Source organism: Pseudorca crassidens, chromosome 10, assembly GCF_039906515.1.
Source record: "Pseudorca crassidens isolate mPseCra1 chromosome 10, mPseCra1.hap1, whole genome shotgun sequence".
In the NCBI taxonomy this organism is placed as follows: Eukaryota; Metazoa; Chordata; class Mammalia; order Artiodactyla; family Delphinidae; genus Pseudorca; species Pseudorca crassidens.
Genome location: NC_090305.1, coordinates 4,880,542 through 4,907,728, shown reverse-complemented (window position 1 = coordinate 4,907,728; position 27,187 = coordinate 4,880,542). Strand labels below are relative to the sequence as shown.

General features: G+C 47.5%; 1 protein-coding gene across 11 annotated transcripts in view; it reads right to left on the bottom strand.

Annotated features, from left to right (window-relative positions):
* Nucleotides 1–27,187, bottom strand: part of RREB1 (ras responsive element binding protein 1) — a 179,839-nt gene that overhangs the window by 109,375 nt on the left and 43,277 nt on the right. Inside the window, exons 1-2 of one of the 11 annotated variants that reach the window (XM_067751922.1) lie at nt 3,693–3,724; nt 2,674–2,749 (exon numbers count right to left, since the gene is read on the bottom strand). The exons of 8 other annotated variants lie outside the window; for them this stretch is intronic. The gene's annotated coding sequence lies outside the window, so the exon portion shown is untranslated. Of the gene's footprint in view, nt 1–2,673; nt 2,750–3,692; nt 3,725–25,880; nt 25,954–26,887; nt 27,048–27,187 lie in introns of those variants that run through there. 2 more of the 11 variants (XM_067751920.1, XM_067751924.1) reach the window with 2 other exon arrangements.

Genomic DNA, 27,187 nt, shown 5'->3' with positions numbered 1-27,187 from the left:
ACTACAAGACGCGAGTGGGCACGCTCACGCCCATGCAAAACTTCGGGAAACTTAAGTGGTCACAGGCTAAATGGCCTCAAGCGAACACCAGGGGGAAAAACATGAGGGAGCACTTCATTCGGGGCGCACATGTGTTCAAATCTCTACCTGAGAGGAACCCATTTCTAAACAACGAACTCAACTACTAGACGGGCTCTTCGAAGGCCTCCAGCCGCCCACGAGGTTGCCGCCTGGCCGCCGCGGCCCCAGGAGAGCGCGTCAAGGTTTTCGTGGAAGCGACGCCTGCGCTGCCCACGGGAAGGCGGCCTAGCCCCGCCCCCGTCCCGCCCCAGTCCGCCCCCGCCGGCCGGCCGGCCAATCGGCGCCCGCCTCCCTGACTGACGGCCCCGCCGCCCGCTCACGGGGCGGCCCCGTGCGGGCGCCGAGGTGGGCGGACGGCGCGGAGGCCCGGGTTGTACCAGCGCCCCGCGACCCCGCCGTCCGGCCGTCGACCGCCCGCTTCCCACAGGCCGCCGCGGCGGGACGGGCACGGGCGAGTCCCGGGACGACGGCCGCCGCGCGCTCTGCTGTGCGAACGCACTTCAGCTTAGACGGTCCCAGTGCACGAAGGCTCCGCGGCCCGAGGAGGGCCGGCTGCCCGGCGGCCCGGCCGCCTTCCGCGGCGTCCTCCCAGGCCCCTCCCCGGCCCGGCCGCCGGGAGCCCAGAACCGAAATCCATACAGACAGCCTCGATTCGGTCGGTGCCTCCCTCCGGGAAGGAGACACGACCCTCGGGCGCGCTCCGCAGCCCCACCCTCCGTGTCTGCCACGGATGCCTAGGGGGCAGCCTGCAATGAAGGGCAGGAAGAGAGGGTAGTTCTTACTGTCTCTGTAGTTTTTAAAACGTGCAGATCCTTTTCACTGAAAAGAAGCACAAGTCACATTCCTATTTTCGGAAAGAAGACACAGGGGAAAGTTTTAGAATATTACATGATTTCCGAGACGAGAACGTTTACTCTATATTTGGCGATATTTCGTCTAGGAGGCTTCACTGTGCTAACTCCGGAAATGAAATTAGTGCTCAGAGGGCAATCCCAAACAATCTCTGAGAAAGGAAAAAAAAGGAAATCCCTGTAATATCAGATCGTCAGAATAATCACGATATATGTTATAGTACTTCTTTGGGGGGACCTTGAGAACCTTTCATCCTAGAAGGCAGTCCTGAAAAAAATTTTCTTAAGAAAAGGAAAGAATAAACTGTTTTAAAATCACTTGTCTTGCCATTCAGAGAGAGCATCTGAAGAAATCTCTTTTAACCCCAGGACAGAGAAAGGCCAGACCAAGTGTCCTTGTCTTAGGCCCACAAAACCATAGAGAGGATATTGAAAGTGTGAAACTTGACCCTAAATTCTCAATAATTAAAAAAAAATTCAACATCCATGTGACCTTGGACTCTCTCATTTTCATCTGTCTCTTGCAGTACACTCTCTTTGCTAGCCATTCAGTACACTGCAAGCCCTGATAAAAGTAGTTAATGTTTACTGAAACCTGGGCATGAACTGTACTAAACCTGATAGGAGTGAAAAGGCAAAGTTCTGTTAACAGCATCCATGCACAATAAAAAAAAAATTTTTTTTAATTAAAAAAGAGGGGGTGGAGGACCAGGAAAAGAGGAAACTTTTTTTCTTCTTTCTAATTTGAACTTAAAAATCTCTCACTGATGAATACATCAATTATACATCCCCCAAAGAGGCTTTTTATCTTTGTTGTTATCTTTCTGGAAAATTTTCAACACAAATATAGTTTGATCATTTAAGATTTTTCTTAATTTATAGACCTTAAGACTGAAACCAATCTGTTTATATCTCTTGTTCTCTGACTTTTTTGGAAGGCCCAGGTACTTGATCAGTAACCAGTTTTAATGATACTACTCTCAAACTTTATTCATTTGAATAGCTGCTTACAAGTTACAGCTAAAGAACTGTAGTTCATGCAAAAATAAATTTAACATTTCAATGGATATCATCTAAAATATTTTTTCTTCCCTTGACTTTTTACTTTTTCAAATGTAAAAACAGTTAATTTCAGTCTGATCAGATCTTTTAGTCTAACATTTCTTATACCATTACTTTCACTCTAAGTATATTGTTGTGTATTGGAACTTACTGATATTTTTAACTTACTGATAATCTATCTTTTCCTCCCATTTCCACACTATCCCTTTTTCTCCCATTACCTCAGTTAAAATAATATTTCAACTTACACACACACACACACACACACACACACACACACACACAGACTGTATCCTGAACAGGATGCTCTCAGGTGTTTAAAGCCAACTTTCTCTCTCCCCATCCCCCCTTGCTTAAAGGGCAGCAATAGAACCAGTCACCTTGGAAACAAACATCACCCAGTGTTTGCAGAACAAACAATGGTACCTTTTCAGCCAGTACCAGGCAGGCAGGCCAAGGGGCAGCCCAGCAATTCTGGGCCATACAGGAGTGTTAACATATTGCATTCATTCAGTGCACGAAAAAGTAGTTCAGTACTGAAAATGAAGCGTTTGAACCTCTCAAACGTGTGAACCTTTGGCTAGAAACCACAGTCAAGCCAGGGAGGTTGAAAAGTCCAATAAGGCTACCCAAAGTCAGAAGAAATCTTTTCATTATTTTTGGAATTGTTTTTACATACCTCATGAATAAGGTAAATTACACTCTTGTCACTGAAAATTACCTTCTCTGGCGACTAGGAAGAAGTTGCTTAAGATCTTAAAAAAAACAACAAAAAAAGCATGTTTTATCTAATTACTTCTACAAAACCATCATGTCATTTTTTAAAATGTGCTACTAAATATTGGTTCCTAAAACATGTATATTGCTTGGCACCTAAACCCTCATGAATTTCTAGTACTGATAAAGAAATCTGACTTTAAGCTAGAAAATTAATTACCAATTTTTTAAACAGTGCCAAACATACATGAATCTATAAGGGCCCTAGATAATAACTCACTACTTTTTGACCTTGGATAACAACAATTACTAAACTGTCATTTATTAAAGACTTACAAGGGCTAATCATTTGGGGTAGCTCAAGTGTGAGAGGAGATCCTGTTGTTACGGTTTTTAAAAAGCTCAACTGGATAGTTCATTTAAAAGAACACACACAAGTGTTCTTCAGGTCCTTCAGAATGAAATTTTTAAATGTTAAATGTAATTAACAATTTCCTCCTTATTCTGGGTGTGTGCCGAAGTTTTCCTTCCCACCAATTAAAAGAGAAGGCTGGGCGCAACTGAATTATTTGGACAGGAGTTTGATGTCAGTTAAATACCACAGTAACTGGCATTTTCTGTCACCTCCAGACTGAGGGACAAACGCCTAATTAACATGGACCAACGTGCAGCTTAAACTGGAAAAGTGCCTGTCCTTTTTCTTTCTTTTCTTTTTTCTCAGATTTAGGTCTTTAACATCCTTGAGTTAAAGTGCACAATGCTATCTGACTGAGGTGTAAAAGTCTAATTAACTAATAATGCTGTTTTTGCAGCGAAGTAAATCAGTTAACATTATTAATCTTCCTGACTGGGCCTGAGGGAGGGAGGGAGCCTTTTGAAAGGGAGCTGAACGATCAGACTGGATGCCCTTGAAAATGAAAAGGAACCCTGCGAGCGATGACTGATAATCCTAAAAAACGACTGAGAAATACTATAAAATACCACCGCTGGGCGTAGCACCAGGCCATCCTCTGAAAACTGCAGCCGGCTCCAGGGCAGGGAGAGGAAGAGGAGGAGACTTCTCCCATCCTTTCCTTCCAGGACCACAGAGAGCAGAACTGGAGCCTTGCACTCCCTTCTCGGACACTGCACCTTTCTGAATCATTGCTTTTTTTAGTAGACCAAACAAAAAGTACCACCTAGAGCAGCTTGGGTGCACGAGTCCCACACTTTGGCCAGTTCGGGCTAGTTTCAGTTTATCAGGAAAACAACTAACTTAGCACTTGGCTGCTTAGCTTTTAGCTGCCTTGTTTTACTGCCTATTCAATACTCCAAAAATGTGCATGCGTGTCATACTCATGTTAGCAAACCATAAATGTATCGCATGAATGCCAGCCTCTGAAGAGGAAAAGCCAACAGCCAGACAACAACTTCCGAACCATAGCCTGGTCTGTACCGAAACAATGGCAGTGACTGCCGTCCACCTGTCCACCCTCTGCTCTGGATTCCCCCTCCCTGCACCCCGTTCCAGAAGGCGGCTCCTTCCCCCGGGGCCCAGGGGACAGGGGAGGCAGTCTCTCAGCACCCCCCTGTTCCGGCAGCCTCCCAGGCCTTCTCTGGAAAGCCAGGGACAGGAAGAGTCAGCACTGAGCTGAGCTTCGGGGAAGGACTCCCAGTGCCAAGCCACTCCTGTCCCCAGACCCAGAGGCGCAGGGAGACCCAGGGCGACGACCCCAGCCACACGCAGCTTCCTCCACGTTCTCAAAGTACATCTCAAAGAGGCAGAGTTAGGAAGAAAAAGAAGGAGGCCCAGGTGCCGGGGTGGCTTTACCTTCTCCCCTCCTCAGTATTTCTATTAAGTTTCTGTTTCACTGTCCCCTCTCCTACAGAGTATGTGAAGTGATGCACACCTCTTAATGAAATTCTGTGGGAAACACAACAGATCTGATTGACAATGTGCCTTTTACAAGCCACCTGATAATAAAGCACTCTTGAAGGCATCAAGGTTCAGAACTCAATCCATTCTGAACTAACATATTTATGCTCTAATAGATTTAAATATCTTTAGAGAGTGTTAGTCATTACTTTGTGCACCACTATGCCTAAAAATCATCTTTTCTCCTGTTCCAAAAGGAAGGTAAGTTCAGAGGAAACTTTACTTACGTATTCCTAAGTTTAGTATGTACTCATAACCCCCTCCTCAAATAACATCTCTTACAAAAAGCTGGGTTATTTACTATTATCTCCATGTTGCCTAGTCACTGGGACCAGCCACCGAAGGGGGAAAACCCCAGCTGATTAAAAAATTCTTCAAGATAAACTAAACTAAAATCCTTAAGGAAGAATGTATAACTCACTTCTGTTTTCTTCAAAAAGATAATTACTAACGTCCATAAAACAGAGGCAAGAGAAGGCACTGAAAGACTCCCCTTGCAAATCAAACCTCTCTTAGAATCAGAATTGTGAAACTGCTTTGGAATTCTTGAAATGATGGTTGGAGGGTTTTTGCCCCTGGAAACCTTTGTGAGGTCATCATCCATCAAAAGTGACCATCGCCCTCCGTGGACACCTGGGAGCCTCATCGTGGGTGAGTGCTGGTCCCACCGTACAGATGGCCACAGCCCTGGAACTGAGGTCAGCAGACTGTAATCACACTCTCACCAGGTCCACTTCATGGAAGTAATTCTTCCACATCAGGCCCAGCTGATATGGGCTTACTGTGCACCCTGTTTTGCTAAGAAACGGTTGAAGATTTTCTAAAGCAACTTGGAAAGGCTATAGAAGCTTGAAATAAAGGTGACATTCAACATTTCTTGAAAATACAGACACCACATAAAACTTAAGCAAAATACCTGCTCCCAGCCCTGACTCCTTAAAAAGGTGAACCCTGGGATGATTGTCCTTCATCAGATAATACAGAGACATCAGAAATGAGGCGGCTTCTTCTGCCACCCACATCTTGGGGGACTAAGCAGTGCAAGAACTTTTTTCTCACAGCCCAAGACTAGTGTTATATGAGGCATCACTGTTGAATAACAATTACTAAGAGAAAAAAACAGGACTACAGGAGAAAGAAGATAAGGTTTTTGAGGAAGGTCACACTCCACTGGCAGGTCTTTTGGCTGCTGCCTTGCCATAAAGCAGCTTTTAGGATGCTTAGAAGTTCTCTAGTTTTATGGTACTTTTCCTTTATATAAAAAGACAATAGCTTCCAGCCTTACAAAGATTTTTCTGTTTGCTTTCGCGGATTAAAAAGAAAGAAAATGCAGCCTGGGGGTATCATTATGTCACCTCCCGAGAATATGATAAAAGAGATACTTCCCATTTTACAGATGGAAAAACCCGAGGCACAGGGTGTAACATCTTTCCATTAACCATAATCAGGGCTGGGCTTGGGTTTGGGACCTTAAGTCTTCTAGCTGACAAACCCAGCCCCTCTCTGTAGCAGATCATATGAAATTCTTGAAAAGGACCAAGGGAGATAGTTCATCAGGTGTGTTGAAATGTCCCTGACTCAATTCGCTTCTCCAACAACGTTCCTTCCTCTGAAATGATGAGGAAAGTGAGGTGGGGTGGGCCCCTCTGGAAACGTCAGCAGTGAGCAGTTGGCAACAAACTGCACCTTCCTAACTTGTCATTTAATGGCCCTCGGACCCTCCGCCTACACAGCTGTCCCTGGAGTTAGAGAATCCCACTTGCCCTGCAGAAGGGGTCTGATTGCTGTCTTCCTCACATTAGACCTTAGAGTGATTCACAGGTAGGCTCTATCTTCCTGAGGGCAGGGGCCTCCTAGGGGCTATTTCAGAAGCTCCGCCCATCAAGCATCGACAAGTCTCGTAAATCATACACATATATGTACTATTATTGGCCAAGTGTGTGAAGATGCTGTTGTAATTAATACAGAAAAATTCCACTGAAAGTGTTATTTTTAAGAACTTTTTGTTAGAGCTTCCCAACAGAGTCTAAAAACATACCTAAAATTATGTTTGCCCCAGAAACATTTTTTTACATTAAAAGAGGTCCTTATATTAGAAAAGACTGGGAATAACTGCACTAAAACGTCCAAATTACATGACACTGATTGAAGCAAAACATCCAATTAAAAATAAAACTACAGGTACGTAACATATCCCGTCAGCCATTAACATTCACCCCGGTGTCCTATACAAGATGGAAAACACCTTCTTCTCAAGAGAACTTGACCTTTTAGAAGGACTCTTTGAACTGCTCAATTTGCTTTTCACCAGTGATTCTCGTTTGTTTGGAGCAATAGGATGGCAGGTCACAGGCTAATCAAAAAATAAATACGTTTTGTCAGTTCAGCATTTTCCTCTTTAGAATAAATCAATTTCCGATTACCTATTCATAATTTACAGTAAAAATTTTAACCTTAGATTGGCTTCATTTAACATAGGACCAGTAAGTGCCCAGGGGACGCAAAATAATCAAAACATTAACCTCTGACCCCCCCCTCCTCAAATTATGCCACATCAAAATAAAGTGATTTTCATGGCAAAGAACATTTGAATACAACAGAAAATACTTATCCCATTAAATTTTTAATAGGTATGGTATAATTTAAAGGCACGTACAAAACTGGGCTTTTTATTGTCTACAAATGTAAAACATCTCAGTTTTTGTAATAAGCGTATGTATCCACAGGAAGCAGATATACAACAAGGTGATTTATGACTCATGAAAGTAAGTAATTTTAGTTTCTTATGTGCTTTACTAGCTTTCTCTTCCTTTAGAATTTTTCTATGATGAATACGAGTTAAATGTGCAAAAAAAAAAAAATCTAATGGGAAAAACCTTTCTTAATACTTAGGGTTGTTGACACAGTCCGCTTACTAACATCCTTGGCAAAAGAATAATGGTGGCTCCCACCCCCACCCCCCCCCCGCCCCACCCAATACAAAACACCAGGCATCTGGGCGTGGCAGGGTTGCTGACACTGAAGGGAACTGACCACGTAAGACGGAGGTTCCCGAAGCCCTGCCCCTGCATCTCTCCAGGCCTGTAAACTAAGGGGTGGAAGAACACAGTCTGGACGAGGACCCCGAGGCCCCTTCCAGTACAATGTTCTCACTGGAAACCAAGAAGATGAACATACAGCTTCGTCAAAATCTTGCTAGTCGGGCTTCCCTGGTGGCACAGTGGTTAAGAACCCACCTGCCAATGCAGGGGACACGGGTTCGAGCCCTGGTCCGGGAAGATCCCACATGCCGCGGAACCACTAAGCCCATGCGCCACAACTACTGAGCCTGCGCGCTAGAGCCCGTGAGCCACAACAAGAGAAGCCACCGCGATGAGAAGCACGTGCACAGCAATGAACAGTAGTAGCCCCTGCTCGCCGCAACTAGAGAAAGGCCTGTGAGCAGCAACGAAGACCCAGTGCAGCCAAGAATAAATAAATTAATTAAAAAAAAAATCTTGCTAGTCGTGACACCACTTGACCAGGGTAGCTTTAAACTGATTTCACCAACTTTACCAACTTCAAACGCTTCATAGACATCACAGCCAAGAGAGCAATGTGGGATGAATAAAAAAACGCTTTTAAAAAGTTTCGGTGGCCAGCACATTTTTGGCGGGGCTAATCGGTATGGCAACCCTGCCCCAAAGGAAGGCAAACATAGACAAGAGGCTTGAAACCACCAAGGCAATGCCACTCATCGAATGCTGGTGTGGTGCCAAACACTGGTAAGTATTTATAGTGTTTTATATCATGTCCTCCAATCCCATGACATAGATCTGATTACTCCTGAAATTTTACGTGTGTGAAAAAGGTCTGCTGAGGGCTTCCCTGGTGGCGCAGTGGATAAGAATCCGCCTGCTAAAGCAGGGGACACGGGTTCGAGCCCTGGTCCGGGAAGATCCCACGTGCCGCGGAGCAACTAAGCCCGTGCGCCACAACTACTGAGCCTGCGCTCTAGAGCCCGCGAGCCACAACTACTGAGCCCGCGTGTCACAACTACTGAGCCCGCGTGCCACAACTACTGAAGCCCGCGCACCCTACAGCCTGTGCTCTGCAACAAGAGAAGCCACCGCGGTGAGAAGCCTGCACACCGCAACGAAGAGCAGCCCCCGCTCGCCGCGACTAGAGAAAGCCCGTGCACAGCTACGAAGACCCAACGTAGCCAAAAATAAAATTAAATAAAAATTAAAAAAATAAATAAAGGTCTGCTGCAAAAACAAGAGATCTGAGGTGTGAGGTATTTGTGCCTGTGTGCCAAGTCACCCAACTGCTCTGTTGGAGTTGCCTTCACTAGGATGGGGCAAAATGACCCGCTCACTCCAGTCATTCCTTTATTCAATACTGACTGAGCACCCAGGCTGGGCCAGGCACTGGGCTAGGTGCCTGGGATCCTGCATGAACAGAGGGGAAAAGGAGCAAAAAGCCCTCATGGAGCTTACACTCCGCTAAGAGGAAAACAGATCATAATGCCTAGATCAGACTGGGTGCTTGACAAACGCCCCCATCTTTAGAAATGGGAAAAGCATCAGAAAACAAATCCAAAAGAAGACATCAGCTCTAAGCCAGCCCCAAGCTAGAAAAGTTTTTCTTAATCAACAAATACACCAGCTTGGGCTCAAAATCCTTATACTGGAGTGGCCTCAGGCAAGTTATTTAAACTCTCTAAACCTCAGCTTCCCCATCTGTAAGATGGAGATAACAACAACCTCAGAAGGTCGATGCAAAGGTGAAATGCCACAAAGCACAGAAAGTGGAGGGCACAGTGCCTCCTGTACCTTAAGGGTACCAGGTATGATTAGGAGCGTCTTCCAAACCTGCAAAATGGGGACAACAACACTTGTTTGCTTGGTGGGCTTGCTGTGAGGGCTGTGAAAATAACGCACGGAAAGCATTTACAAAGACCGCGTGTGATGGTACGTATTTGCTTCTTTAAAATGCCAGTGACACCAATGAATGGGGAGGTGGCCACAATGGCATCGCCAGGCTAGAGCTCAAGAGAAAAGAGCTGGGGTGGGGGTGGGGGGCACACCGGGGGGAGGGGTGGTGGTTAGGAGCCTCAGAAGGGCGTTTTGCTTCTAGCACAGGTGCTGAGTATGTCCCAGACCTCCCCTTGCCCCAAATTAGGGCAGGCGAGGGCACCTTTTGGGCTGTGGCAGTTACCACAACGGAAAGCCAAAGACTTGGAAAACTGGATGCGAGGGAAGGGTCGGCAGTCTGGGCTGCCCCACCCTCGGCTGTAACACCTGGACCAGGGCACATACTCACTCACATCTCAGGACGCACATGCGCCAGGAAAGCCTTTCCACCCTGGTTTCAGTAAAGCCAGGGTTAACGGATAAACCAATATGGCGACATTATGAATGTGATCCAGGATCAGTAAGCCAGGGTTTACGGATAAACCAATATGGCGACATTATGAACGTGATCCAGGATCAGTAAGCCAGGGTTAACGGATAAACCAATATGGCGACATTATGAACGTGATCCAGGATTCCAGTGGACAAGTCCCTAAAAGAGATAAGCCAGAACATAGAGGTCTGAACCCAAAGAAGTCTATGGCTGTAAAGAAAGGAAGTCCCCCTCCTGTGTGTGTACATCACTCAGTGGGCTCTGGGCGCTTCAGCGATCTGACTGCTGCTTGGTTCACCCTGTACCAGCTGATGGGGATGCGCCCTCTGCCTCGGGCCAGAAATCAACAGTGAAGGAACCCCAGCAGCCCCGCGAGGTACAACCGTGGCCCCGCTGCCCCTCCCGAGGACATTTCCAAAGCCTCATCAGGCCACCTGTCACTTCTCTGCTCAAAACCTTCGGACTCCCTCTCAGGGACGGAGGACAGCTCCAACTCTGCCCCACCCCCATGCCACCCCAGGGAGCCCTGCAATGCCAGCACCTTCCAGTATGCGGTCCTCAACCCCAAACTACACCTCCAAACCCAGCCTGCCCCTTCCCGCTGGGATCGCAGCCTTCCCACGGGTGCACGGCTCGGGGGCCACACTGCACTGCACCCTTTCACGACGTAAACTCCCGAAGGCAAGAACCACCGTGCTCCCCCATGCCTAAACCTAGTATCCTAAACGTAGAGGCACTCAAGCAATGTGTTATGCTCAAATCCGCACCAACTATTAAAGAATCAAGACAAGTGAAATCAAGCTTCAGAGCTGCTCGGCTGGGAACTCTCCAGGTACCACGGTGTCATGAGGTCCCATGTAACCAAAGAACGTCCTTCAGACTGTGGATATGGCCTAAAGCTTCCTGGTAGTCTGACACTGGCTGCGTGATCTCAGAAAAAGTGAATTTCTCTAAGCCTCAGTTTCCTGTCTTTAAAAAGAGGAGGTCATACCTATGCCCCATCCATGGGGTAACACATGCAAGCACTCCACACAAGCCTCTGGGCCCGAGTGGGGCTTTCCTTCCCCAGTGAGTCCACCCTGTGCTCTGCAACAAGAGATGCCACCGCAGTGAGAAGCCCGCGCACGGCAACGAAGGAAGGTTCCTTCCTTCGCAGACAGAAGGAACCCACTCAGCACTTTGAGACACTCCCCCTCCCCCCTGACTCCCAGCCTGACCCCTCAACCCCACCCCAGCTCATAGCATCCCACCTCCTCCCGCACGATTCCAGCTCCAGGGAGAGAACTCGGTAAGAAACAAAACGAAACGAGAGGTTGCCAACAGTTCATAAAATCGTTAACACATAAACATCAGTTTTAAGTGATGAAATTATTAACTTTAAGGTATGTGTTCCGTCCAACCTGCTCACTCTGCAGGGGCCTTCCCACATTTTTCACAGCCCTCTCAGCAAGGTCCCTCAGTCCCTGAGTACAGGCCTTGAAATGTATAAAGTCACACATATTAAAAATGGATCTGTCCTCCCTAGAGGAAAAGGCAGTGTGTCCCTCCACCATAATTAATAAACCACGAGCGTCTCTGGGGCCTGCTATCTACCTTCACCACCCGCATCTCTGCAGGCACAGAGCGCCTTTCCTGGCCGACCTCACCCGTAGAAGATGGAATCCCAGCAGAGGACTGGGAACACGGGAGGACAGTCCTCCAGCAGAGGATTGGGAACACGGGAGGACAGATAGAGCATCACCTGGGCGAGGGCAGATGCTACCCAGGTGAGCAGAACAGGCACAAATCCACTCCACTCGAGGCAGCTTCGCCTTTGTGAGCTGATTCTTCTCCCACCCGCGGCTTCCAGAAACCTTCATCCACAGGCTCGTCAAGACTGCACACTAGCTCACCCTCCCAGCCCGCATTCGCTGCCGGCTGACAAACTGAATAAGTAGCTCCCCCGACTCCCAGCATCCTTCCTCAGTATTTTCGAGGGTACAGAAATGAGTCTGTCTCTAATTCCCTAGCTGATGAGCTTAAGTAAGTACCAAGGAGTAAAACACAACCAAGGAAGTTTAAACATTGTTGAACTGAATTCTCTCTGCTGAAAATAAAGGTCCCACCTCTCAATGATCACTGAACACCACTTCAGACGGCAGCCCACATGTCCTGGGCTGAAAAAAATCTCTTGGAAAAAACGGGAAGAAATATTCGGTTCCATATGGCATCAACGTCCAAGTTCATTCTGCTGGACGAGTCTCCTCTATGGCCTGATTTTTCTAAAGGTTTAGCAGCGTTCTCTCCGGGGCAGAGCTGTTCACACCACGGCCTGGCTTCAAAGCACTTCCTGGCTCACAACTGCCTCCACAACTGGCCATCTACACTGCCAGAGACACATCTCAACACTCCTTCCACTCCAACTCTGCACAGCACCCCAACCGTACTCTCTTGGTCTCACCCCACTGCTTACCCATCCTGTCCCCAAAGAAGCCTCGTGGTATCATCCTCCAGGGCCTGTACTTATACTGCTCTTCACCTAGAACCTCATTTTCCCTTTCCTACACGCTTCTCCACATGGCCAGCCCTTCACATCTGAGAACATCATCACTACCTCTTTTCCCGACAGCTTCCCACTGCCAGGTCCTCCGTGTGTCCTGGTGTCTCTGCCGGTTGTGACGCACTGGTGAGTGTCAGGGCTGGACCACGTCTTACGCATCCTTGCCTCCCTGGAGCCTAGTGCCTGGGGGAGGTATCGAGAAGCATTCCAATGCAGGAAAGCTGATGGGATTCCAGTCACGAGAAAGAAAAAGCCCGGGATGCTGGTCTCCAACCCAGACGTCTTTCACTCCTCTTCTGCTGGAGCCATCAAACTGCCACGAGCAAAATAACAACGGTACTAATAACGGTGGTAGGAGCTGGTAGCACACAAGGCTGAAATTTTCTATTTGTAACTAAATTTCAAAACAATCCTCCTCCACAGACCCACCGGAAACAGGAAACAGACCATCAGGCGCTCGGCGCAATTCAAGACCTGCTGGTTCCACAACTTGCTTGGGGGCTCCCACAAAAGGGTAGGAAGGGTGCACAACTGGACACCCTCACCCCAGAAACGTTCCACGGGAGACAGGGCATCCTCCGTCACTGTCCTCCAGTCCATGTAGCTCCTACTGCTTAAAAAGCAAAGCAAACAAACAAAACACCTCCTAGAGACTATCTCCGCTGAATATGGACAAATTCAAACATTAGGTTAGTAATTAGATCAATTCAATTGTTGCCCCTACATCCCTGGTAACACAGACCACTGGGCCTCTTAGATGGCTGATCCTGCCCCCAGTACTAACTCTGAGGCAAAATCTTGATGTTATATATTAAATAAAATGATAATAGCCTATTATAACAGCAAACAAGTGACCTGTTTTCCAGGCATTGGCCCTCCAGAAACCCAAGGCAACCCTCACCCCCAGATGCTCAGACCTTACAGCGTCCTGGCTTTTCCCAAAGTGGCCAACACACCATCCTTACTTTGAAACGGAGCTCAAGCACTTTTAGTGAGGTTAACAGTGGGTGTCTGCAAGAAAGAAGTTAAGGGGCAGGCATGCGCCCCCCCACCCACCACACAGAAGACGAGCAGAAGCCTCCAATGCTGGCCCAACCTCTCCACTCCCTGGAGCCTCTCATGGGAACTTAGGGAAAACTGTCCCCCAGCGGGATGTTCAGGGCCTCTCCCGACTCTCTGCAGGGTCTCCCGGGCCCCGGGTGCTCTGGGGCAGCCATTCCCGCTGCCTGATTTGTCAGCCAACCGCACCTCCCCTCCCACTTGATCTTCCACAGAATTGACGGCCTAACTCGCTTTGTCAAATACCAGATAGAAGGACCTATTTCACGGGTTAAGTTTTAATCTACTTCCAGAAGCCAGCGGCCCCGTCGCACACGTGTCCCTGTCTTTCCCCTTGCTGTATACCGCAGGGTTCTGCACACAGCAGGTCTTCAGGGGATATTTATTTGGTGACTATGTCACGTCATTGTGAAAGGAAGTTGAGCAGGGGCCACCAGCACAGGCTGTGGGGTCGGGCTGCACTGCATGATGCCTACTAGCTGGCTGCCTCGCTGGGTCTCAGTTTCCTCCTCTGAATAACGGGGATAATCACTGTACCTACATCACAGGGGCAAAGAGCTGTTGTGAGGAATGAATGAGATGACCCACGTCAAGGATTCAGGACAAGGGCTTCCCTGGTAGTGCAGCAGTTGGGAGTTCACCTGCCGATGCAGGCGACATGGGTTCGAGCCCTGGTCCGGGAAGATCCCACATGCCACGGAGCGACTGAGCCTGTGCATCAGAACTACTGAGCCCGCGATCTAGAGCCCGTGTTCTGCAACAAGAGAAGCCACGGCAATGAGAAGCCCGCATGCAGCAACGAACACCCAACGCAACCAAAAATAAAAAATAAATAAATCAAATAAATTTATTTAAAAAAAAAAGAATTCAGGACAAGGACATAACTGGTACGCGCTCGATAACCTTAGTTCACATTACTGCTTCCTCCACCACTCTTGTGCTGACAGTTCTTCCTGATGAAAAGCCTAACAACCTTAAGAGGGTGAAACGGGGCAATAACTTGAGTTTTGGTTTTTTTTGCGGTACGCGCGCCTCTCACTGTTGTGGCCTCTCCCGTTGCGGAGCACAGGCTCCGGACGCGCAGGCTCAGCGGCCATGGCTCACGGGCCCAGCTGCTCCGCGGCACGTGGGATCCTCCCGGACCGGGGCACGAACCCGCGTCCCCTGCATCGGCAGGCGGACTCTCCACCACTGCGCCACCAGGGAAGCCCCCTAACTTGAGATTTTTGACTTAAGAGTCATATATGGATGAAGTCTAACACGGGCAGAAAAGAAACTGAAAAGACAACATCTGGTTTATCTGATATAAAGCGAATACAGGTGGGCTTTGACTAGGGGTGCTTTTCATCAAGGGCAGCCTGTAATTCAAAGGTCTGCTGACCGGATTTAATTGCACTCTCGGTAGAGTCGTTTATCATATGAATAACCAGGTCATGGTTTCTGCTGCTTGCGGCTGGATTTCTGTGTCTTCCCTTTTCTGCAGATACAGGTGGCAGCAGGAGCAACCTGACTTCCCAGAGACAAGCCGACCAAAGGAGCCCTCCCCGAATTCCATCTGCCATAGAGATAAAACAGTGAAATAAAGCTGCCAGGCCACTTTGGCTGCGATCTCGAAGTGTAATCATTTGACCATCCCCGAGCCCTTCAAGAACCAACACCAGCGATTGAATACACAACCGCTGAAAGAAAAAAATTACCCGACAGATAGCGGGAGTTGTCACCACTATCTAGCAGTTAGGGTGGGTTATCTGAAAGTGAGCTTATATAATATACACCTTTGTCACCACAAACTGGCTACTGAACATACTACCCACACCAATTCTGGACGCTCACTACAAGGCCATCCCTAGTAAGCTATTTTTGCAACAAACGTATTAGATCTCCAAGTCCACGCTTCTGCTTGGGTCACGGTGAGGTGAGGGACTGCATTGTATGCATTGTACCTGAAGGTTTAAATTTTCCAAAAAGATGCGTAAACCCAGTTTCTCGAGTTCCCTTCCCGCCATCCCCTCACCAAGCTGTTTCAGCTAGAAAGAAGCCGAGGGGCAAGGTCCCTGTTGAGCGTTTTTCCCCTCATCAGCTCATCTTATCAAATGTAGGGCTGGAATAAAGCGTGCCATCTGTTACAAATGGGATGTGAGGCTGAGGTGATGTGGGAACATCCGTGCTTTTTCAACAAAAGATGTTAAATCATACTCTCCCCAAGGTGGGCAGCGCTCTCTGGGGGCCAGTGGTCGGGTTACCCGAGTCAGGACAGATCCCATATAAAAAGAGAAGCGGAATTCCCTGGTGGCGCAGTGGTTGGGAGTCCGCCTGCTGATGCAGGGGACGCGGGTTCGTGCCCCGGTCCGGGAAGATCCCACATGCCGCGGAGCGGCTGGGCCTGTGAGCCATGGCCGCTGAGCCTGCGCGTCCGGAGCCTGTGCTCCGCAACGGGAGAGGCCACGACAGTGAGAGGCCCGCGTACCGCAAAAAAAAAAAAAAAAAAAAAAGAGAAGCGTCTGGGGAGCAGGCTGGGGCTCACCTGAAGTTTTGATGAGTCATTTGTATGACGTCAGAGAAAAGCTTTACCTAAATCCGGGAGCACTGCTAATGCTTTCTTGCAAGACAATTTAAGGAAGGTGTCCCAGCTCACGAGGACAAGCGAGGCAGGACCTCTCCAACCCCCTCCATGAAGCAGGAATTCCAGTACAGGAGGAAGTAAGGAGGGTGGCACTCCCCAATGGACTCTCTGGGGATCAGATTGCACAAGGCAGCCGGCCTGCGCTCCAGCTCCAAGTTTTTACCAACTCAGCGGAAAACACGCCACTTTCTAGCTCATTCCACAAAGATTTTGTTTGCCTTGAGAAAAAAAAAGTTAATTAACGCAGTAAAAACCCAAGGACTGCCTTGGGGCAATGGGGAGCAGGTCGGCCATCACCAGAGATGTTCAACCACAGGCTGGACCGTGGCTCGGTGGAGACCATCCCCGTGGAAGGATGAAATCTCTCCCTTTGGCACCCAAAGGAGATACACAGCACATTTTGTTTACTGAAGGAACTTTGTTTTCACACAGATTACTGGTCAAGCAAAACACTGTTGTCGTTGTAAGACATTCAGAGCATCAGTGAACACTGAGAAACTAAGAAATAAGTTGGAAAATCAGGTCAGGAGAGGAGTTCTGACCCTCTTAAGCAGAAGGCGGGGGCAATTCTGAGAGTCCTACCTCGGTTCTTACCCCAGAGCCTCTGCCCCTGAGCCCCAGGCTCACAAGTCAAAAAGATAAAGCATCACTAAAACAAACAGAAACTTAAATACGCTTAAGGTTTTAGTTGTATGCCTCATCTGAAAACCATTCAGAAGCTCCGGCCATCGGCCATCGAGGAGAACTCTTCCATGTTCCTTTTGGCCTCAGGAAATTTAAAGGAGAGAAAGAAAGAAAGAAAGGAGGGGCGGGGAGGGGAGAAGGAAGCCATAAGTAAGAACCTAATTTCTGTTTCTCACTTTTATAGAAGTCCTTTGCATGCATTATCCATGCCAGGAATAGTATGTTTTGACCAATGAAAGCGGTACAAGTAGAGAAAATGCTGATAAAATTCACAAACATAACTTCTTTGAAGGGTAGGGAACGTACCTGGTTCACAAACCTTGCTTTATCCCGTGATCTGATCTCAGAGAAAGGCACCGCCAGCCACCAGCCACGGAAGCCTGAGACCTGGAAATCATCGGGCCCATCCTCCATCCCAACCCCCAGCCAGCCTCAAATCCTTCCTCTGGCCTCCATCTCTGTCAAACCCACCCAGGCTCCCCACCTCCACTGCCACCCACCCTGAGCCACCACTGCTTTTCAAAAGTTGTGCAAAACCAACCTTTTCAACGATCTTGCAAACAGAAGGTAAACAGTCACTTCCTTCTACTCTAGTTTATTCTCCACTCTGGGCAGGAGTGATCTTTAAAAACGCAAATCTCATCATGCCAGTCCTTGGCCTAACACCCTGCAAGGCTTCCCCGAGTTCTTGAGGGAAAACTCCAAATACCTGTGAGCTACAAGGAGCCCATCCACCTTGCCATGCATGTCACCCGCCTGGGTCTCTTCTTCCTCCACACTGATCTTCTCCAACCTCAGGGCCACAGCACCAGCTGCTTGCGCTCCAACTCTCCTTCTCTTCGTGTTGTGGCTCAGGGGCCACTCTGGGGGGATGCCCCCTCCCCCAGCATCCTCCTCCCCTCCCCCACAGTGCATGTCACATGCTCTTGTCATACTTAACACCCAGCACAGACGGAAACGACTTAGTGGTCCTGTGTCTCTTTCCATGTCTGGGAAGCTAGCAACTGTCTCTCTTTCTCATACTAGTACCCTTGGTGTTTATCACTGCCATCCCATCGTTGAAATTCAAATTTGTTGAATAAATAAAAATCTATAAATAAAGATCTATAAGTGGTTTAAAAAAAAAAAAAAAGAAAACCCCACTATGAGGTTTTCAAATTTGGGGGTGGAAAAGTGCCTGTTTTCCAAAGGGAGACTGAATCTGATACTGAATCCAACTGGATACAGTATTTTAGAAAAAGGGGGTTGTAAAGCTTTAGTAAGCTCTCAAACAACGAACGGTTGTCAGAAACATTATTTTCATGATTTAAAAACAAACTTAATTTAGAGACGTGCAAGTTGAGCCTCCTTTAAATTATACTTGGTTTAAATTTTTAAGTAGGACAGTTTGATCCAATATAAGTTTAACTTACCAAGTCGTGAAAACCTGTTTGAGATGCTTACTAACCAATTTTATATAACTGTCCCTCAAAACAATTAAAAGCCCTAAAGTGGAGGGGAAAATGGTTTTTTTTAAAAAATCGGTTTTTCACATCAGAGAGGAACATATACAAGCCTCCTTAGAAATAAGATGAAGTTGGAATTATTATATTTGAATGTATCTGCCAAATCTGAGCCTAAGCTCTAGTTATCAGGTAAGCACGTCAAGGAATATTTAAAGGTAGCAATAATGTACTTTTTTTTTTTTTGCGGTATGCGGGCCTCTCACTGTTGTGGCCTCTCCCGTTTCAGAGCACAGGCTCCGGACGCGCAGGCTCAGCAGCCATGGCTCACGGGCCCAGCCGCTCCGCAGCATGTGGGATCTTCCCAGACCGGGGCACGAACCCGTGTCCCCTGCATGTGGGATCTTCCCAGACCGGGGCACGAACCCGTGTCCCCTGCATCGTCAGGCGGACTCTCAACCACTGCGCCACCAGGGAAGCCCGCAATAATGTACTTTTAATCAACTAGGATTTTACCTCGTATAAAGGATACCAAGACCTTCCAATTTAAAAAGAAAAAAAATGGTAATTCCTTATTCGAAAAGGAAACCTATCCACATAGTTACAAACATAAAGGTATAAACGGATCCATAAGCGAAACGCCTCTCTCTCACCCCATCCTTATGGTATCTCCCCTATTTCTGAAGACACAAGTACCTCTTTTAGAAGAAAGTTAAGAAAAGATTTTGCGATGATTTTGTGTATTCAGGGGTTTTTTGTTTTTTTTTTTAACTATGAAGTCTCAGCATAAAGGAACCTCCCCTAAAACAGTGAAAATGATTCTTTCTGTAAATACGATCTATACTCAACTTCCACCACGTACAAACATATATTGCGCGCGCACACACAAATAAAGCAAGATCTGTACCCTGTAGGTTTCTGGTTTGCACTTTATTTTAAATCCAAGGAGTTACAGAAAAAAAAGAAAAGTTAAATTATACACGGACCAACACTCCTATTAACTCACACCACTAATGAAACAAAAATCTAACTAAGCAGAGAAAGTGGGCCCACACACTGGAGTTCAGAAATGATTTTGGTCTTTGATCTGTGTGCCCATCTCTCCTATTTAATATAAACTTCAAACCAAGAGCCATGAAAAGTGGTTATAATTAGTAAGGGCCCCAGTGTGACAGCTTTTAGTGCAATCAGGCATTAACAACTTTTTTTTCTCCTCTTTAATTTTGAGTAAATTAAGCTGAGCAAACTTTTATTTTAAAATTTCTGTAATTCAAAATGCTTTCCCACCAGTGTGCACTTAGCACCCAATTTCTGCAGGATGGGTCTGTTGGAAAACGATAGTTTACTTCTGTTTCCTTCTCTTAATTTGTACTGATACTTAGGACTTAGCTTCCAAATTATATGTGCCCTTCTCCAAAAATAACCTGCGCCTCTTCAGAAAAACTCTGGGTTTTTTATATTCGAAAATGGATCCAACAATAATTATTGAATGAGCATCAACTACACAACCCTTGAGCTAGGTACAAAAGATGGAAAAATATGATTTGAAGTTGCTGCCTATTCTCCAGGTGGGGAAAACATGCCAACGGGTAAATTACAACAGACAGACCCGGCCAGATGGGGTAAGGGTTATTCTGGATGGAGGACCTGATTCTCCCTGCAAGAGGCGGTATTTGAGATGGGTCTTGAAAGAAGAGTTGAGAAATGTTGTGTGCAAGGAGAAGGGGATGGGGACAAAACAGAATGAACACTCCACGGAAAAGCAGAAGCAGGACGAACTCCTCCAGTGTGGCAGTGGCCTGCAGGGAGAGTGAGAAGGGCTAAAACTAGGAAGACAGTCTGGGAGCTGCCGGTGGAGGTCCTCGTGTGCCAAGTTGAGGAGTCTGGATTTCTTCCTGCGGACAACAGGGGGCCATGAGATGTTTTTCAGCAGCAGGCAAACCCCATGTGCAGCTATAGTGTTCAAGCCGAGTGGAGGGCAGACTGGAGGAGGGAGACAAAGGGGGCAGGAAATTGACTTGGGAGGCGCTTGTGACATGATGAGGGCCTAGGTCAGGACAGTGGGGCAGGCAACACCAGAGTCAGACTGGACCAGGGTTTCGAGGAGGGTCTGGTGACTGCTGGCAGCTGAGAGAGAGACCAGAGTCAGGGACTGGCCTGGGAGGCTGGGTGGATGGTGAGTTTCAGCTCACCTTCTAGAAGTGGGGGAGAGACTTTTCTTCCTGCAACTTCCCTCCAACACACCTGCAGGGGATCCCCAGCCTGGCAAAAGTTGTAAATGGAGAGGCGGAGCAGTGACCGTCCGGTTTACAGGTTGGAGGAGAGGGCGGCAAAGCACCGGAAGCACAGCTCTTACTACACCAGGCGTGGGCTGGCGAAGCCAGCTTCCAAGCCGGTCACTGACATCATCAGCCTGGAGGGACGTGAACGGGACCCTGACAGTCTGTCCTCGGGTTAGGATGTAAAGAAAGCTGCCTGTAAGCGTTAAACATTTCTCTTAGGTAAGTGGGAGCCCAGACCGTTCTGGAATCATCCCCCTCTCTTCCTGCCTTTTCTTCTTGCTCCCCTCCTGCCTGTAAGATGGGGGGTGGGGTGGACCAGGACAAGGGTCAGGCAAGTGGCACCTGTGGCTAAAAGATGGCTCCTGCCACTGTCCTAGACATGTCTGGCCCGAGGAAATGCAGTTTAATGTTTGTATACCACATTTTATTTTTCTTTCAGTCAACCACCTTTCCGTGTATCTGAGGTCCGCAAGTCCCCAAAACATAAAATCACCACCGTCTCTTCCCTTGATCCCTCCCCAACCTTCCCTGGTAAAGCAGCAGCCTGCCAGCCACCTGCTCAAGAGGAGATACACGGACAGAAGACCGGGCTCCCACCACTGCCCTATAAAAAGGGTGGAGAGGGCTTCCCTGGTGGCGCTGTGGTTAAGAATCCACCAGCCAATGCAGGGGACACGGGTTCGAGCCCTGGGCCAGGAAGATCCCACATGCTGCAGAGCAACGAAGCCCGTGCGCCACAACTACTGAGCCTGCGCTCTACAGCCCACGAGCCGCAACTACTGAGCCCACACACCTAGAGCCCGTGCTCCGCAACAAGAGATGCCACCGCAGTGAGAAGCCTGCGCTCCGCAACGAAGAGTAGCCCCTACTCGCCGCAACTAGAGAAAGCCTGCGTGCGGCAACAAAGACCCAACGCAGCCAAATAATTAATTAATTAATTAATTTAAAAAAAAAAAAAGGTAGAGATTTATGTAAGAATTTTGCAAAAACTTAAGAAAACAAAATAAGGGAGACTCCAAGGGCAAAAAACATTAACTGTCAAGCAAGTAAGGGCTAATTCAAACACTGAGCAAAAAAATGGGGGGGGTATGGGGGTACCCTCCACATAACTTCAAACACAAGAGAGAAGTGGCAGATGGCAGCGCCGGAGCTAGTTACCTAAATAAGTGAAGAAGCACCACCTACCAGAGCAGCTCCCCAGCGCCAACGTATCTGGTTTGTTTTAGAAGCAGACGAGTTCTGGAACTTTTATTTACTACAGGGTTTTTAAATATATGTAACGCCACTTAAATGTTTTCCCCAACCCCCAATCTTCTGTGAAACCTTGAACTTGCCAACCACAGCACCTCACAGGCCTGTAAGGAGAGCTTACTCGCTCTACGAAATTCCAGATCCCCAAATATGCCACGTGCAGTACAGTGAGAACGCCAGGCTGCTTGCACACGTGACACAGGCCTTGACTCCTGTACCTTTAAAGCAGGCTTTCTTACCCTCCACCTACTGACATTTGGGACTGGATAATCCTTTAGCTGTGGGGCCTTCAGGTGCATTGTGGGATGGGCAGCAGCACTCCTGGCCTGACCCACTAAAGGCCAGTCGCACCCCTCCCCCCCCCCAGCAAGGCAATCAAAAGCGTCTCCAGACTTTACCAGATGCCCCCGGGGCGGGGAACCACCAAGCTGAGAACTACTGCTTTAAAGGGGGCATCCCAAAGCTTACCACCTGCCTTTCCCTTAAAATCCATCCCTAAGCGAACTCCTTGAAGGAGAACTTGCTAGTCTGTTTGTCTCTAGGTGCTCGAAGCAAACATAAACTCTGCCTGAGTACTGCAGTTGTGCACAGTTCTGGAAAGGAAATCCAGAGTGGATACCCACAAAGCTTCCTGAGCTTAAAATACACCAGTTTCTTCCATATATAGATTTTGACTTTCTGGAACATTTATTTTATCCTTACAATGATCCCACGAGGTAGAAAACCTACTGAAAAGAATGCCTATAATCACGTTCATCAAGAGAAATGCTGGCAAAGGCTAAAAAGTTTCTTTTCCAATTGCCTTACATCTTCAAATTCAACCACAGCATTATTGTGAAAGGATCTGGTCTCATTTAAAAAGCACACACACAGATAAACAGGCCCTGTATATTTAATGCTCTGTCTTCTGAGGCCAAGCTGACTTGGAAAAGCAGGTGTTGTTTGGACTGAGGCTGGGGCTGGGTGTTCTGGGTCCTGGGCCTGATTTATTACTAGCCACCGGGTGGAAGTTGGCACAGCTGGAAAATGGGTTAATACACCCACCCAGCCCTCACCATGCTGCTCTGAGGATCAAATTCGAATCTTTGTTCAAGGCCTTCACAAAAGCAGGGTGCAGTTAACTTTGTCCAGAGTCTGCCCTAACGAAAAATGAAATTTCACAAGTAGTGAAACCACTAAAAGCCTCCAACATTCTTAAAGCCATCTTACCCCGCAGTCTCTGAAAGAGGGGTTAGAGAGATGAGATACCAAGCTAGCCAGGGGAAAAACAAATAGAGCCATTTAAAAGCTTTATCTAATTACCCCCACTGAGACTTTTTCTCTGCAGTCTGGCTGGCTGACAAAGAATGTGGTGGGGCTTTTGACTGGGCTTTCTCCACCCTATCGGGACCACCCGCCCTCCCCGAGTCTGAAAGGCCCGCAGGAGTAGCCCGTACCCAGACGCTGGGACTTTACAGAGGCTTTCAAGTTCTATTAGCACGGCTTGCTTGAATCACACTGAACAAACAGTCTCCACCCTCTCCCACTTCTTTTGTCTAAAGCACCTATTCACTGGCAGCCACCTTTATTGATGGGCAGACTGGCTCACCTGTGCCCGAAGTACCATCAGAAACAAGATGCACCAGTAGCTGGAAGGGAGAGCTCCCTGCGCCCTCCTCCCAGGCTCCCCACCCCCACCACCCCCATCTCCACCAACCAACGCCAGCTACACTCGGACAGGGACACCCAGGGAAGGTGACGAGGGAAACAGAGACCAGCACAGTGGTGACCCTGTCCCAGAGGACAACTAACAGAAAAGGAAAACGTCTGTCACCCTCGCGCCCCATCTTCCTCACTCTCCCACCTCGGTCATCATGAAAACAACGCAGATGGTTTTCGTCTCTGTATTCTGCCTTCCATGGGAGCAGGGGAAATTAAAAGTAAGTGACGCATTTCAGAAAGCACATCGTATGCCTGCCTCTGCGTTTCAGATGGTACACCTTTTACCTCTGATTTATGGGGAGGCCCCCAAGGGCGTGGAAATCACAGGCTGACCCCTGCTTTTGGAAGACAGCCATAGCTATTTCTACTCCAAAACCACTTTCTAAGCCTAAAAGAGAGAAAACTCACTCACCCTGCCTCCTCCCCCCACACCCCAAAAAAACCCATCTAATTTCTTAATTATATTTGGCTATAAAAAACATTACTCAACTTGGCCTGTTCAGTAGGTCAGATGTACACAAGTAATCTTGAGGAAGGGAAACTTGTGAGTTACAGTGAGCATGCCTTTCAACCAAGAGAGGATGGTTACTAACCATGGCTTCGGTCAGATTGCAACCCTTTGATCTCACTGAAAACCCCCAAGATCCTTAAAGTGTTGCTTTCGAACACTTGGTTCCAAAGATACTCTACACCTCATGTAATGATTTTCAAACAGGTATTAGGAAGTGTTCTGAAATGAACTGAGACGGGGAGGTGGAGTGAAAAGGAGGAGCCCTATAAAATTAATCTAATCTCAGTAAAGGGGGAAGACCACTGCCCTGTGATCAGGAGACTACATTGCCTTCGTTCTATTGATACTCTATTGCGTTTCTATCTTTTGAACACAAACCTGTTTAATAAAGAGCAAAAGAAGACATCACTTCATGGATTAGGTAGGTTTTCCAAAACGAACGAAACAATCTGTTATTAATCAGTGAAATAAGGTGATGTTACACACCATTTCCTTGGGAGGATTTAACCCGAACACACAGGTAGCAGGGAAGAAGTCCACCCAGACAAGCTGCCATCTGACACCAGAGTTGGTCAGAGAGCATGAACTTCAATTAAAAGACACTTACAAAAGAGAGATGATTTAAATGTGATAACAAAAACAAAACAAACTTAACATCCTACTTTCCTAGGTCAAAGGACATGGAGAATTCAGAAATTAATTAAATCTAGTTAAATAATGTAAAACAGAGAAGGACTCCCTTTCAAAAATGCTTTGGTTAATTTTAGCATCCTTCTGTTTCGCTGCTAAGCAACCCTTATCCTATGACCTTTTAAGCACCACCTACTTTTCAAAAGGATAATGAATAGAAACATCAAAAGGATTCACTTCTGACTACTTCTAGTGAGCACGTTTAATCAATTTCTGTAGGAGGAAAAATTTATATTAATTATGCCATATAAAACCCTAGACTGGTAGAATTTCTTCTTAGTTTCATTAACCAGGAAATTTCCTTCACTGAAGATAATAAATGATGTTAACAACTGAGCATAACACAGCGAGCAAAAACTTCCAAACTGATCTTAGCAAGTGGACCAGCACAGCAGTTCAAAATTGAGTAAAAATGCAAGCCACGTAATGGCAACTACGTAGGGCCCGGCATACAGCAGGGAACCAACCAATCAATAACTGTTGACGGCATGCCGGCTAAACTAGGTAGGTTTATTTTCCTCCTTCTAAAATAAAAGACCCTTCCATCAAAAGGTCATTTGTTAGATGATGCAGATAGTTAGGAATGGATGCCCCACCTGTGCCAGCTGAGTCAGACCCATCTTCCCCATCACACAACAAACACTTGTCTGCCATAAGGGCTGAGGCTCTGAATTTCTGATGAGAAAAAAAGTGGTATCTAGAAAAACGCAGAGAATGATATGCCAAAGAACGGTACACATCAGCAGCATTTCTTAAGAGTATCACATAACCAGCAAATCCTCTTTAAAAACAAAACATCCTAAAATGCAACCTGTTTAGCAGTATTTTTAAGAGTTATAAAACAGTGCAAGTTCATTAACAACCTAAAATGGACCACAAGGTAAACAAATAACCAAATCAAAGGACTCTCCCTTTCTTTTGTAAAAGTGGGGGGGAGTGGGAAGGAAGGTGTTCTTTCACACATTTAAAACTTGATAAAAGCCATTCAAATGTTTAATTCATCAGTGTAACCAAAGCTCAAAACACATCAAAGCAAGCTCCATCAGCGGTACCCAGAAGCTCCCTCCAAAGGGTAGTGGCTCACCTTTACATAAATTGCTTGAAGAATAATTTGAACCCATTCCTTCAAAAGTTCTGTGTGACTCTTGAAGGAAGAACTAAACGTTTAAAAAAAGAAAGCGAGAGAAAAAAAGAAGTTTCAGCCAGGACTTCAGCCTCTAACTTAAGACTTCCGGGTTACATTATGTCTTAGACCCATACCTGCCTACTCAAAAAGGCACCAGACCTAGAGGATGCTTTTAAGGGCCATGGGAAGAAGAAGAAGAAAACAAAAACAAAAACAAAAACCCCAAAACAAAACAAAAACCATTCTTTTCTTTGCAGTTCCCTTTTCTCCACTTTCCACATCAATGAAATTTATTTCAGAAAACACTCACGCGCATGCACACACCACTGCCTATCTAAAAGAAAACGACCTCAAAAATATGGGATGCACGTGAACTCAGCCTTTGCACAAATCACCTCAAGCCTCCTCTTCGAGACAGAAATACCTCGCTATTTCCAGCATCCCTATCCAACGGGCAAACTTTATTTCCACTGGCTTTTAAACCTAAACGCTAAAACAAGCACGGGGTGAATTTTTCTTCTGGTGAAAACCATCGGACAGGTTTTTCAGCATATCCCAAAGTGATATTTTTTTATTCACCTTCCTATCTCTCTCCACCACCACCATCCCCAAAAAAGAAGCCGAAAAAACTCCAAAGTGCCCCGAATGTGTCCTGCTGCTGGCTCTGAAGCCGTGTAGAATTTCGTAATGGAATGTGAACTGCTCGTCCGGATCTGGGCTCACGTTCTATCTTCTAACCAGTAAGGAGCGAGGGAGGGCAAATCTGCTGAGCAAGGAGAAATACTTTCCTGCTCTTTTATAACCCATCGCGGATGCACCGCGGACGCTGGACGCGAGCTGCACGCGGCGCCTGTCAACCCGCCCGCCGGTCCCCGCGCCCCTCCTCTGCCCGCCCCCCCCACCCCGCCGGAAAAGAAAAGTGACCCCACCGAGAAGTGGGCTCGGCCGCCGCGCCCCTCACTCACGCGCCTCCCGGGCCCCGCGGGCGGCGGGGAGCGAGTCCCCACATCCTCGACGCGACCCTCGGCCCCGTCCAGAAAACACGCCGCTTCCAGGGAGGGGGCTGGCGACTGGAAGGACCTCCCCTGCTCCTTAGCAACCAACCATTAAGGTCGCAGTTTCCTAAGAGACCGCGAGCGGGGAGGGGGCGCGGGGGACCGGGCCGAGGCGGGGGGCTGGGGGCTCACTGGGTCTTCAGCCCCTCGACGCCGGCCCCCCCACCCCAGCCCCTGCTCGGCTCTGCGGGCCGGGACGGGAGGAGACAG